At 38.5% G+C, this 13,197-nt stretch overlaps 1 protein-coding gene across 3 annotated transcripts in view; it reads right to left on the reverse strand.

Annotated features, from left to right (window-relative positions):
* Nucleotides 1–13,197, reverse strand: part of GRIK2 (glutamate receptor, ionotropic, kainate 2) — a 960,410-nt gene that overhangs the window by 519,717 nt on the left and 427,496 nt on the right. The window lies entirely within an intron of this gene.

A 13,197-nucleotide genomic window follows, 5' to 3' on the forward strand; every position in this document is an offset into this window, starting at 1 on the left:
GTACCATTGACTGCCACAAGTGTAAACAAATCTGTGTTGGAAGAAGTACAGCCAGAATGCTCCTCAGAAGTCAGAATAATCAGAGTTCATCTCTAATATTTTGGACGTATTAGCAAGAGACATCAGTTCCTGAAGAGGGACATTATGTTTGGTAAAGTGGAGGAAGAGTAAGAGAAAAAGAGGAAAGCCCCCAAAGAAATGGATTGGTACAGTGGCAGCAGCAATGGGCTCAAGTGTAGCAACAATTGTGAGGATGGTGAAGGACTGGGCAGCATTTTTTGCTATTGTGCATAGGGTTGCTATGAGTCAGAGGCAATTCAATGGCGCCTAAGAACAACAACAATCTACTGGAGCAGATAGTCATAGAGCAACCAGTGTGTTCACATTGCTGCTGACCTTTTGGTTAAAAGCCTAGCACTTAACTACTTCACTACCAGGGCTCCTTATCAAAGAGTAACTTCTCTGGAATTTGGGTCAGCAATTGTCTCTTCTCTTTCATGTATCATTCATTAATTTTTCCCTCAGTAACTGAAATATTTGTGTTGTTTTTTGGTGCTTGTTATTTTTTGGTGATTTGTAACTCAGTGAGCCCATGTGACAAAACAGAAATCTCCCACAGGCTTTTTTCTTGAGGGTGTAGTCTTTCAAAATACAAATATTAGTATAAAAACTTTCTCTTGACTCCATGCAAACCTTCAAGTTCTCTGGTATCCTAACTTTGAAATTCCTCAAAATAGCTAATTAGACTTGATGCCTCCATTTTTTTACCTCACATTACCTTAATGCCCTCCAGTTTAGCTTTAGTTCTCTTCTCTCCAACAAAAAGATTCTATCAAGGTTCTAAACTCCTTATTTCCAAATCGAAAAGATCCATTCTGTAGCCTCACCACACTCAAGGAATGTTAGTGTCAATTAATCGACACAAGTGTTCATTTCATCATTGTCAAAACACTCTTCTCAGAAACAAAACTAAACCAAACTGAGCTTCCTAGTCAGAAAGAGACAGGAGGAACCTGAGATCATGGCCCTTGACCACCCTTCAGGTCTAGAATGGAGCTCACCCTCATGGTCCAACTTTCAGCCAAGCAGTATATAGGTATATAGGGGGCCCACAACACTAGCAAGATAAACTCACCATGGAATGTGGAATGGTCAATCATTCAAGATCAAAAGGGCAGCATTTACTTAAAGACAAAGTTGAAAAGGAATGAGAAGGAGGGTGGAAAAGAAATATGAACCACAGGGAAGAAATAGAATAACTGTTGTTGCTTGAAAGGGACTGAAATCAATGAGATGAAACCAAGTATATGATTTGTTGAATGTAAAACTAATAATCGTCTCTGTAAACTTTCACTCAATACACAATAAAAAGTTAAAGCACACACTTTCAACTCCAGATTTCCATTAAATCAAATTCTTCTCCACCTCCCCCCATCGCACCTTATTGCACTATGAGTTGGAACTGACTTGATGGCACTCAACAAGTACCACCTTAGTGCATACTTCTTCACTTATTTTCAATCCCATTACTGACTGCTGCTTGATTTCTTCTTTACTTTAAGGTCAGAATTTGATACTGTTTAATTCTATAGTTAAGTTGTATTCTTAGACTATCTGGTCCAGTCTATTGGCTTTAAATATTTTGTATGTGCTCATAGCTCACAGATATAATAAACTCCAATCATGACCTTCAACCTGAGTTTCAAACTCATAAAACATATATCATCTCAAAATAATTCCTCCAAATTATTTATTCCTTCATTAAGCAAATATTGAGTGGCTAGTTCCGTGGGAGAAAGATGAGGCGTTCTGCTCCTGTAAAGATTTACAGCCTCGGAAACCCTGTACAGGGTCGCTATGAGTCGGAACCGACTCCACGGCACACAACAACAACAACAGTCTGGTGTTGTAGGATCACCACTGGACTGTGAATCAAAAGGTTAGTGGTTCAAACCCACCAGCAGCTCCTTGGAAACCCTGTACAGATAGGGTTGTTATAAATCGGAATCAACTTGACAGCACTTAACCACAACAATGTGCCACACGCAATGTGGTTGTCAAGTGCTGCACCATCATTCTCAAATCAGTTTCACTATTCTATATTTTCAGTTGTTGTTGCTGTTGTTACGTGCCATCATGTCAGTTCTGACTCATAGCAACCCTGTATAGGGTTTCCAAGGAACAGTTGGTGGGCTTGAACTGCCAACCTTATGGTTCTCAGTCCAGTGGTGATCCTACAGTGCCATACCTATGCACAACAGAGACACTAGCAGGTCCTGCACCATCCTCACAAAAGTTGCATGTTGCATGCAATGTTGCTGCCATTGTATCAATCAATCTCGTTAAGGAACTTCATGCCACCCTTCTTTAGTGATGGGTCCTTCCTGACAACATGACCAACGTATGAGAGATGAAGTCTCATCATGTTTGCTTCTAAGGAACATTCTGGCGGTACTTCTTCCAAGACAGATTTGTTTATTCTGTCATTCCATGGTAGTTTCAATATTCTTCACCAAACTATAATTCAAATACATCAATTCTTCTGTTGTCTTCCTTATGCACTGTTGCAACTTTTACATGCCTATGTTGTTGTTGTTGTTAAGTACCATGGAGTCGGTTCCAATTCATAGTGACCCTGCACAGGGTTTCTAAGGCTGTAAATCTTTATGGGAGTAGAACAAGTAGAAAATACCATGGCTTGGATCAAGCATACCTTAGTTTTCCAAGTATATGACTCTAATTGCCATCAACTTTGGTGGTGATAATTACATGTGATGGAATTGGTTCTGACTCATAGTGACCCTGGATAGGATTTATGAAGCTGATAATCTTTTCGGGAGAAGAAAGACTCATCTTTCTCCCACAGAGCAGCTAGTAGATTAGAACTGCTGACCTTGTGATTAGCAGCTCGGCTCATAATCCCAGTTCAATTTTAGGAGACATCAAAAGTTTTGAAGTCCTCTGTCACAGTGTGGCTTCCTACAGAAGCAGACCCTGCGACAATGAATCATGTGCAAGAAATTTAGTTACAAGTTTGGAAGAACACTAACAAGAAAGTAAAGAAGTTAAAGAGATTAGGGAAAGCAGCTAATGAATTACTTAGCCACAACTAAGTGTACAAATGGGCCTTGAACCTACAGCAAAACTTTGAGAATGGTTATAAAATATATATTTTAGAATTATCTCATTCAAAGCTGAGTGAGTAAGATATGTGAAAATAAAACAACAAAAAACTTCTGTCAGTTACTGGTGAAGGACTTCACTGTGTCCTGTGTACATAGGACTGGAAGATGGTTGTAGGGGGCAGAAGGGGTGGTGGTGGTGGTGGGGAGCTTAACTGCCCAGCAGCCCAGCCTACTAGACATGTGAGCAGAGCATCTTTCAAGAAATTGTCCTTAGACAAAGAGAAGTGGGTAATTGTAAATCTTCTGTAAGACTGAACTGTAAAGTCATAAGGATATGGGTCAGGTACGTATAGCAACTGCTATATCTTTCTTGATTTTCATCTTCCAGATTTAATCATTAACTAATTCTGTTGACATCACCGTAAACTACACATACCTCAAATTTTCTAATTCTTACCAGATTCACTGATAAACCCTGTGACTAAGTCACCATCATCTCTCACCGGCATTACTGAAACAGCTCACTCTTTACCCCAATCTCACTTTTGCTACCTACACAGAAGTCATAGGCATTATCTCAATTCCTCAATCAGAATATGTCACTCCCCTGATTAAAGTCCTCGAGACTCCCTATTGCAATTAGATGGAAATCTAGTCTTATGTGAACTCTGAAGTCCAAAATGATATGCCTACTGTCTACTGACGGTACAGTGAGTTAAATGTTGAGCTGCTAGCAAAGGTCATTAATTCAAACCACCACTCACTTCTCAAAGAACAGATTAGGCAGTCTTTTTCCATAAAGATTTACAGCCTTGAAAACCCCATGGAGCAGTTTACTTTGTCCCATAGGGTGCTATGACCTGAAATTGACTTGATGGTAGTGTATTTGTTTGTTTTAATGTCCACTTTTCTGATCTTCCACAATTTTCCTTCTTACTCAAAATAACCCAACACATTGATGGGCCACCTCAGACATACTAGTTTCAATATCAAATTTTCAATTGTTATTTCTGCTTAGGTTACACAACTGATAAATCTCTGTATGGCTATATTTTTCTCAGAATTTTGGCTTTGGCCAAATTTCTCATGCCCTCCCAACTCTAGCTAACATGTTTCCCCATCCCTAGTCAGACCCTACTTAATTTTCATCTGTATCTCCTTTTTATCGAAGAGAAAGAACTCCATGAGGAAAAGGACTTTGTTCAACACAGAATCCTTAAACCAAGAAGAGTGTCTTATACATGGTGGTTGTATGCCACAGAGTCGGTTCCAACTCATAATGATTCTTTATGGAAGCAGCAAACCTCACCTTTCTGCTGTGGAGGACTGGTAGATTAGAAGTGCTGTCCTTACGATACCAGGAAAGATTTTAAATAAATGTTAGTTTAAGTTTTAGAAAACATTATGTGAAACAATCTATATGATATGATTCCATTTAATAAAATATTTACAAAGGCTCAGAAAAATTGGTAGAAACAAATATGCAGATGACCAGTTTCTAAAGCAATCAAGACCAATATTTGGTTAATTAAGATGGTTGGTTAAATCGCATATTGTAATTTTTAAATTTAAAATATCTCATTGGTAGCATAGTGGTTACACGTCCAGCTGCTAGCCACAAGGTCAGTAGTTACAGCTGTTTCACAGGAGAAAGATGAGGCTTTATGCTTCCATAAAGATTTACAGCCTCAGAAATCCTATGCAGGTTTGCTTTGAGTCAGAACTGACTCCACAGCACATAATCAGCCAACCAGCCAACTGTAAATTTATTCATATAGAAGTCCTGATATAGCACTGTAGATTAATGCACTGGACTGCAAGGTCGGTTTGAACCACAAGGTTGGTGGTTCAAACTCACCAGCAGCTCCTTGAGAACCCTATAAAAGAGTTGCTATGAGTTGGAACTGAACAACAGCAACATATTAATGTAGAAAAAAGAGCCAAGGCCCTTTTCATGGACTTGGTGATTGGAATTCCTTTCTAGTTTTGCATAAGCCCCAAGCATAATAGATTATCCATGATTTCCAGCTTCTGTTATTTTAAGTGTAACAAGAACAAAGAGACACTAGAAGAGCAATGAGTGTGCAGAATTAACATTTTAGACTTATCTTGCTTGCATTTAAATTAAAAATATGCATATTTTAAATGACTTGCCTTCATCATATTTTACCCATAAGATCATCTTAGTGTTCATAGTTTTCTGTGTTTCCTTTGTATTGTATTAGTTTATGTAACATTTAATTGAAATATATTTCATTAAAATACTAAGCACAATAAGCAAACTGATTTTGAAAGAAGCACTACTGATTCTAAGGATATCAAATATTGGGGCAAACAGCCTGTTAGCAGTGAGACCCCATATAGGGTAGCTATGAGTCATAACTGACTGGAGGGCACTTAACAACAACAACAACTAGTCATCAATTAACACAGTTTTAACTACTTGATGGAAAGCAGTGGCTCATCTGTTCCAAAATGGTAATAATCATTGCCTTTGCTTGGTACATTAATGAATAATTTTAATTATTTGCAGTATAAGTTTTCATATTTTATAAATACCTATAGTACACTGGTAGCATAGTGGTTACGAATTGGGATGCCAATCTCAAGGTCAGCAGTTCAAAACTACCAGTGGTTCTGCGGGAGAAAGATGAGATTTTCTGCTTCCTTAAAGATTTACAGCCTTGGAAACCCTGTACAGGATCACTATGGGTCGGAATCGACTCGACAACTCTTAACAACAACAACAATAGTACACCTATACAACAAAACTTATATGCTAAATATTTAAAATAGATATGATTCTTTAAAAAAGCATATACATAACATCGGTCCTATTATTATGATGTTGACTCTAAAATTTCATTTGAAATGAAATTGCTTAGTCTAGCAGACCTTCTAATCTAAAAGGCTACAAACTATATTTCAGTTGAATTTATGTGCACCTGCCTTAGGGGCTAGAGAAGTTCATATTTTAAAGATATTTTATAGTTTTTAATTTATCAATTAGTCATTTCCTTTTTCCTTTGATAAAGTAAAGGATTTGGGGAGAGGAATAAATATTTAAAGGCTGGGAGTGGAGACTGAGAAGTTGATTTTAAAGGCAACACTTAACAAGAGTAATATTTTGCTTGAAAGCCAGAACCAGAATTCAAATTAATGAGTCTTCTCCTAAGGTATATTCATTCCCAAGACACCAGGCATATTTGGCATAAAGCCTCAGGCTGTTCTGGCATGGCTACTGAGAAAAAAATGTCATTAAAAGATGCAGTCAACTTTTAACTGTCATTCAACACTACTTAAATTCTTGCAGTTTCATGGTTGCTTAATTTTGTTGTTGTTGTTGTTGTTGTTGTTGTTAAGTACCATTGAGTAGATTCAAATTCATTGTGACCCTGGACAAGGATTTACGAGAAGTAGCTGCTGCACCAATCTTATGGTTCAAACTGAACTTGCAGCTCAGTACATCAACCCTCAGTGCCACACAAGGAGTCCTGGTTGCTTAGTTTAGATGGCCAGCTATGCACTATGCTGCCTAGGTCCTTTTCTATAAAAGGTGTAAAACATGCACTGAAATGGATTAAACTGTGTACAGAAAAACAGATATGTTGAATTGTTAATTCCTGCACTTGGTGACTGGGGCCTTGTTTGAGAAACAGAATTTTTCTTTGCAGATGTTACTGGTTAAATTTGTTGTTGTTGTTGTTGTGTGCCGTGGAGTCGGTTCCAACTTTACAGGGTTTCTGCGGCTGTAAATATTTACGGGAGCAGAAAGCCTCATCTTTCTCCAGTGGAACAGCTGGTAGTTTCGAACTGCTGACCCTGAGGTTTGCAGCCCGAACTGAGTAGGGTGGGTCCTAATCCTAATAGCTTTGGAGTGGTATCTTAAAACTATTACATAGGAAAGAACAGATAGAGAAACATACCCACAGAAGAGTGGGAAGAAAATCTCCATGTGAAGCAAGAAGTCAATGTACCTCAAAACCCAAATCCACTGACATCAAGTCAATTCTGACTCATATATAAGTCAGAGTTTCTGAGAATATAAATTTTTATGGGAGCAAGCAGCCTCGTCTTCCTCCTGAGGAAGGGCTGGTTGCTTTGAACTACCATCACAACACTGACGTATCTAGGAGCTCTGGTAGCATAGTGGTTACGGATCGGAGGTCAGCAGTTTGAAACTACCAGCAGTTTGAAACTACGTGGGAGAAAGATGAGGCCTTCAGTTCTTGTAAAGATTTCCAGCCTTGGAAACCCTGTACAGGGTCACTGTAAGTCAGAACCGACTCCACGCACATCACCACCACCACCATAAGCAGCAAACCAGGTACCAAGGATTGCCGATTGTTGTTGTTGTTTTTAGGTGCCATTGCATCAGTACCGACTCATAGGGACACTATGCACAACAGAACAAAACACTGCCCAGTCCTAGGCCAACCTTACAATTGTTGCCACACTTGAGTCTATTAATGCTGCCACTTTGTCAATCAACATCACTGGGGGTCTTCCACTTTTTCTCTGACCCTCCACCTAACCAAACATGATATACTTCTCTAGCGAGTGGTCCCTCCTGACAATATTTCCGAAGTACAAGAGACGAAGTTTGGCTATCCTGGTCTCCAAGGAGCACTCTGGCTGCACTTCTTCCAACACAGATCTGTTTGTTCTTTTAACAGCCCAATATTCTCCTCCAGTACCATAACTTAAAAGCATCAATTCTTCTACAGTCTTCCTTATTCATTGTCCAGATTTCACATGCATCTGAAGTTATTGAAAGAAAGTACCATAACTTGGATCAGGCACACCTTAGTCCTCAAGCTGACATCTTTACTCTTCAATACTTTGAAGAGATCCTGCACAGAAGATTTGCTTAATGCAATATGTCTTTTGAATTTTTGACTGCTGCTTCCATGAGTGTTGATAGTTGATCCAAGAAGAATGAAGTTCTTGACAACTTCAATCTTTTCTCCATTGAAAAGAACATTGTTATATGTCCAATGGTGAGGATTTTTGCATTCTTTGCATCATGATGCTTTCCATAGCAAAGGCTGTGGTCTTTGATCTGCATCAGTAAGTATTTTAAATCCTCTTCACTTTCAGCAAGCAAGGTTGTATCATCTGCATATCACAGGTTGTTAAAGAGTCTTCCTCCAATTCTGATGCCACGGTTTTCTTCATATAAACCAGCTTCTCGGATTATTTGCTTGGCATACAGGTTGAATAAGTATGGTGAAAAAATACCACCTTGTTGCACACCTTTCTTAATTTTAAACCATTCAATGTTCCCATGTTCTGTTTGAGCAAATACCTCTTGCTCCAGGTACACATTCCTCATGAGCACAATTAAGTAGCCACCACTCATCTGCCAGTTTGTCGTACTGTGGTGGCTTGTGAGTTGCTGTGATTCTGGAAGCTATGCCAACGATATTTTAAATACCAGCATGGTCACCCATGGTGGACAGGTTGCATAGGAGCTTCTAGACGATGACAGACTAAGAAGATAGAGTGACGAACTACTTCCAAATATTTTGTCATTGAAAACCTTATGAGAAGCAGAGAAATATTGTCAGATACAGTGCCAGAAAATGAACCCCTCAGGTTGGAAGGCACTCAAAATATGATTGGAGAAGAGCTGCCTCCTCATAGAGTTGACCAGGATGACACAGATAGAGTAAAGCCTGTGGGAGTAAAGCCCGCGGGACCTTCATTTGCTGATGGGGCCCAACTCAAAATGAATAGACAGCTGTAAACATTCATTAATAATCAGAACATGGAATGTATGAAGTATGAATCTAGGAAAATTGGAAATTGTCAAAAATGAAATGGAATGCATAAACATTGATATCTTAGGCATTAGTGAGCTGAAATGGACTGGTATTGGCTATTTTGAATCTGACAACCACATGGTTTACTATGTCAGGAATGACAAATTGAAGAGGAATGGTGTTGCATTCATTGTAAAAAAGAACATATCCAGATCAGTCATGAGGTACAACACTGTCTGTGATAGGATAATATCCATGCACCTATAGAGAAGAACAGTTAATACAACTATTATTCAAATTTATGCACCAACCACTAAAACCAGTGAGGATGAAACAAAAGAATTCTACCAACTTCTTCAATCTGAAATTGATCAAACATGCAATCAAGATGTATTGATCATTACTGGTGACTGGAATGCAAAGGTTGGGAACAACAAAGAGGAAGGATCAGTAGTTAGAAAATATAGCCTTGGCGATAGAAAGGACGCTGGAGATTGCATGATAGAATTCTGCAACATCAATGATTTGTTCATTTCAAATACCTTCTTTAGACAACATAAGAGATGATTATACACATGAACCTCACCGGATGGAATACACATGATTGCCAGTAGCCACCAGAAAATAGGAAGTCGGCATAGAACAGTCCTCTCTCAAAGCCCCAGAAGTAATCAATAAACTGAGACCCTAATTTAGACTTCCATCCTCAATATCTGTACAGAAATAAATTTCAATTCTTTAAAACCACTCACTTCATGCTATTTGGTTATGGCAGTAAGAGGAAACTAAAGCTTGCCTATAGAGTCTGGAATAGTTTCCCTCATTTTTGAAAAAGAAAATGAGGTATCACTACAATGAGAAACAATATTACATTTTCCAAAATTTTTCAGACCCTTCTCACTTTAGGTGTCACAAACATCTCAAATGTCTCATGTCTATGTTCAAAACCATCTCCCAACCAGGTCACTACTTCCTGGAGTAACAGCATCAGGGTCCTAACAGCCACCTAAGATCAAAAGGTCAAAAGCTTCTTTTCTCTTTTTTGCTAATATTCCTGTGAGCCTCCTGTACTCTTGTTCCAGGCATTATTACTGTAGACTTGAATTAAAGCCTCCTGCCACTCAAACCCACCAGCTGCTCTGCAGGAGAAAGGTGTGGCAGTCGTCTTCCACAAATATTTACAGAAACCTAGCGTTGTTGTTGTTGTGTTGTTAGGTGCTGTGGAGTCGGTTCCGACTCACAGCAACCCTACACAGAGTTTCCGAGGCTGTAAATCTTTACGGGAGCAGACTGCTTCATCTTTCTCCCGCAGAACTGCTGGTAGTTTCGAACTGCTGACCTTGCGGCTTGCAGCCCGACTCATAACCACTACGCTACCAGAGCTCCTTGAAATCTAGCGTAGTGGTTACAAATCGGGCTACTAACCTCAAGGTAGGCAGCTCGTGTCTACTGGGTTGGGTTCCCAATAAAGAAAACCTCATTCTCCCTAAAATGAATACAGATTGGATGACTTGAGCATTTGTCAGTATAGACAACGTTTCTCACAGGGTTGTTATGAGTCAGTACCGACTCAATGGCACCTAACAACAACACTCAGTTAGGGCATTTCACTCTGTCCTGTGGAGTTGCTATGAATTAGAATCGATTCCATGGTAGTGGGTTAATTTTTGGCTTTCACTACTAGAATATTTAATGCACCAATGCATAATCAACACATAAGCTTTTGCTAGAGAAGGGTGGAGCAAGAAAAGCACAAGCTATCTAGTTAGAAAGTCCTGGTGTCAAAACTCAGCTTCCACCTTTCCTACTGAACATTGTTGGACAATGTAATAAACATTTCTGAGCTTCATTTTCATCTGAGAAATGGGAAGTGCTCACAACATTTTATAAGAATTGGAGATGTTGTTTTGTTAAGTACTGTCGAGTCATTTCCGACCCATAGCGACACTGTATAGGGTTTCCAAGGAGAGACTGGTGAGCTTGAACCACTGACTTTGTGGTTCAAACGACTTTGCTGTCCAGTGTATTAGCCCACAGCGCTACACCAGGACTCCAAAATTGGAGATAGTGTAACTCAAATACATTGTTATATAACTGCCTTTATCACACCCGCCTATCCTAAAATTTTAATGTCTTTCTTTTCCATTTTCTGGAACATAGACTTCCTGCAGTCATCTATTCCTTCAAAATATTTTATGTTTAAAGTAACATTCAAAATCCAGTTCAAGAACTACATCCACAAAAATGTATCCATTATACCAGAGTCCCTCCCACATTTTTGGCATTTGTAGCAAGTGTATTTGCTACTTGGTTGTGCTGAAAAAATATTATCTACTATTATTATCTCAGCTTTCCATTGAATGATTGTCGTTGCTGTTAAGTGCAGATGAGTTGGTTCTGACTCATAGTGACATTGTATAGGGTTTCTGAGGAGTGGCTGGTGGTTCAAACCCTGTGGTTCAAACTGACCTGGCGGTCCAGTACATATCCTACAGTGCCACACCAGGACCCCATTGAGAAGAACATTAAATTCTCTTGGTGCAAGTTTTCTTGTTTCATCACATAACTTTTTTTTTTTTTTTTTTTTTATTAAAGCAGATGAAATACAACTCTGTAGTATTTCCATGGTGGCCATTGCAATTGAAGAGTTGATTTTATAAAAACCATTTTTTCCCTGACTCCTTAATACTATGGACTTGAAAGCTGCTAGAGGTAAATGGATACATTTGAAGAAGTGTCAAGGAACCTACTAGGAGCACAATTGAACTGAATGTGAGTTGTCTGTGTGAGCTCAGGTGAAAGAAAATAACTGATAAGGCAAGTGGCAAAAATGGCTTCCAAACCAGAGGTCACAGAAGCATTAGTATTAAGCATTTAACTGACAAAATTTCAGCAGAACTTAAGCTCTGGCAGCAGTCTCAGGCTGGAATTCATATTTTCTGATGTGCCTCAATCCTGGGAGCATCTGTGGAATTCATCAGAAGGAATAGGGCACATCTGAGTTGGGCATTCTACAGTGGAGTGTATCATTCCCTCAATAAACCTGATCATGTATCCTAGTTTGTTGGATTCTGCATAAGGACATGAGTGTTTAACCATGTCCAGTGAGGGACTTAGAGGGAATGAGAAACTGTTCTTGCTAATGTGGATGTATAATATTTCCCAACTGCAATTTTACTTGAAGTTACATTGACCAACTAATCGATAAAATGGGTAAGTTCCCATTTAAACACACTATTTCTCACATACATTCCTTAATACATTGTTAGCATTAAAAATGGTTTAAAGTTCTGCTTTATGTATTTTTTTTACTAAATTAACCATTCTTTACATGTAGACATATATGATATATATGATAGAAAATTTCATATCTACCATCTATTTCCTTATCCTTCACATGTTCTAATACCACACATTGCATGTAGAAGATGCTCAATAAATATTTGGAGAATGAATTCATAAGAATATACCAGGAATCTTTCATGAAGGATTGATTTGGTACCATTTCAACATCTGTGTCTGTTTAATAACTTTACTTTTCCCTTCTGGTTCAATTTGGTCACAGGGTAGTCTGAGATTAATGAATGAAATATTTATGAACTCTTTTAGAAAGGCAAATGAAAGATCAACATAATATTTCCTCTCTGCATAATAAAGCAAGAGAATTCCTAATATCCCTTAAGCAAATTCACCCTAAAACTTCATTTCATTTTGTCTGAAATATTCTTTTGATTTATTAATGTGGATATAAAGAGTGTTGGAAAAGCGTATCTTGAAATTAATGCATCAGAATAGAACCTTGACCATTTCTTAGGCCTTTACATCACAGAATCACATAGATTATACTTTTCTTAAGTCACCTATCTAATGTAAATTTAATTACTTAGATGTCAGTGCCATGAAAAATTGATATAAAAACTAGGTATGTGGGCAACTTAGATATTGGCAACCTAAAATGAGGGGGCGATAAAAGCATGAAGTGACTGGCTTACAAGGTTTCAAGAGGGAGTTTAGTTTAAGAGGGTTGGGGGAAGAAAGAGTCCCCACTGAGTAGTTTTCATCTTGTTTAGATGGGTCTTGTAAAAAGAGTTGGGGATAAGATTCTTATGATTCAATAGTGAGTGATTTTTACCATGACTAATTGCAACTGTCACAATTCTAAAGGTAGAAGTTTTGTAACAAAAACTGGGTTGTAGTTAATCTTATAGTCCAGGAACAGAGGACCCTAGGACCATCAAGGGAGAAGAGCACAAGCAGAATGTGGGACCTTATATAGAGAAGCAGCAACACCAGAGATAGATGCAGAG

This window comes from Chrysochloris asiatica, unplaced genomic scaffold, assembly GCF_000296735.1.
Source record: "Chrysochloris asiatica unplaced genomic scaffold, ChrAsi1.0 scaffold00084, whole genome shotgun sequence".
In the NCBI taxonomy this organism is placed as follows: Eukaryota; Metazoa; Chordata; class Mammalia; order Afrosoricida; family Chrysochloridae; genus Chrysochloris; species Chrysochloris asiatica.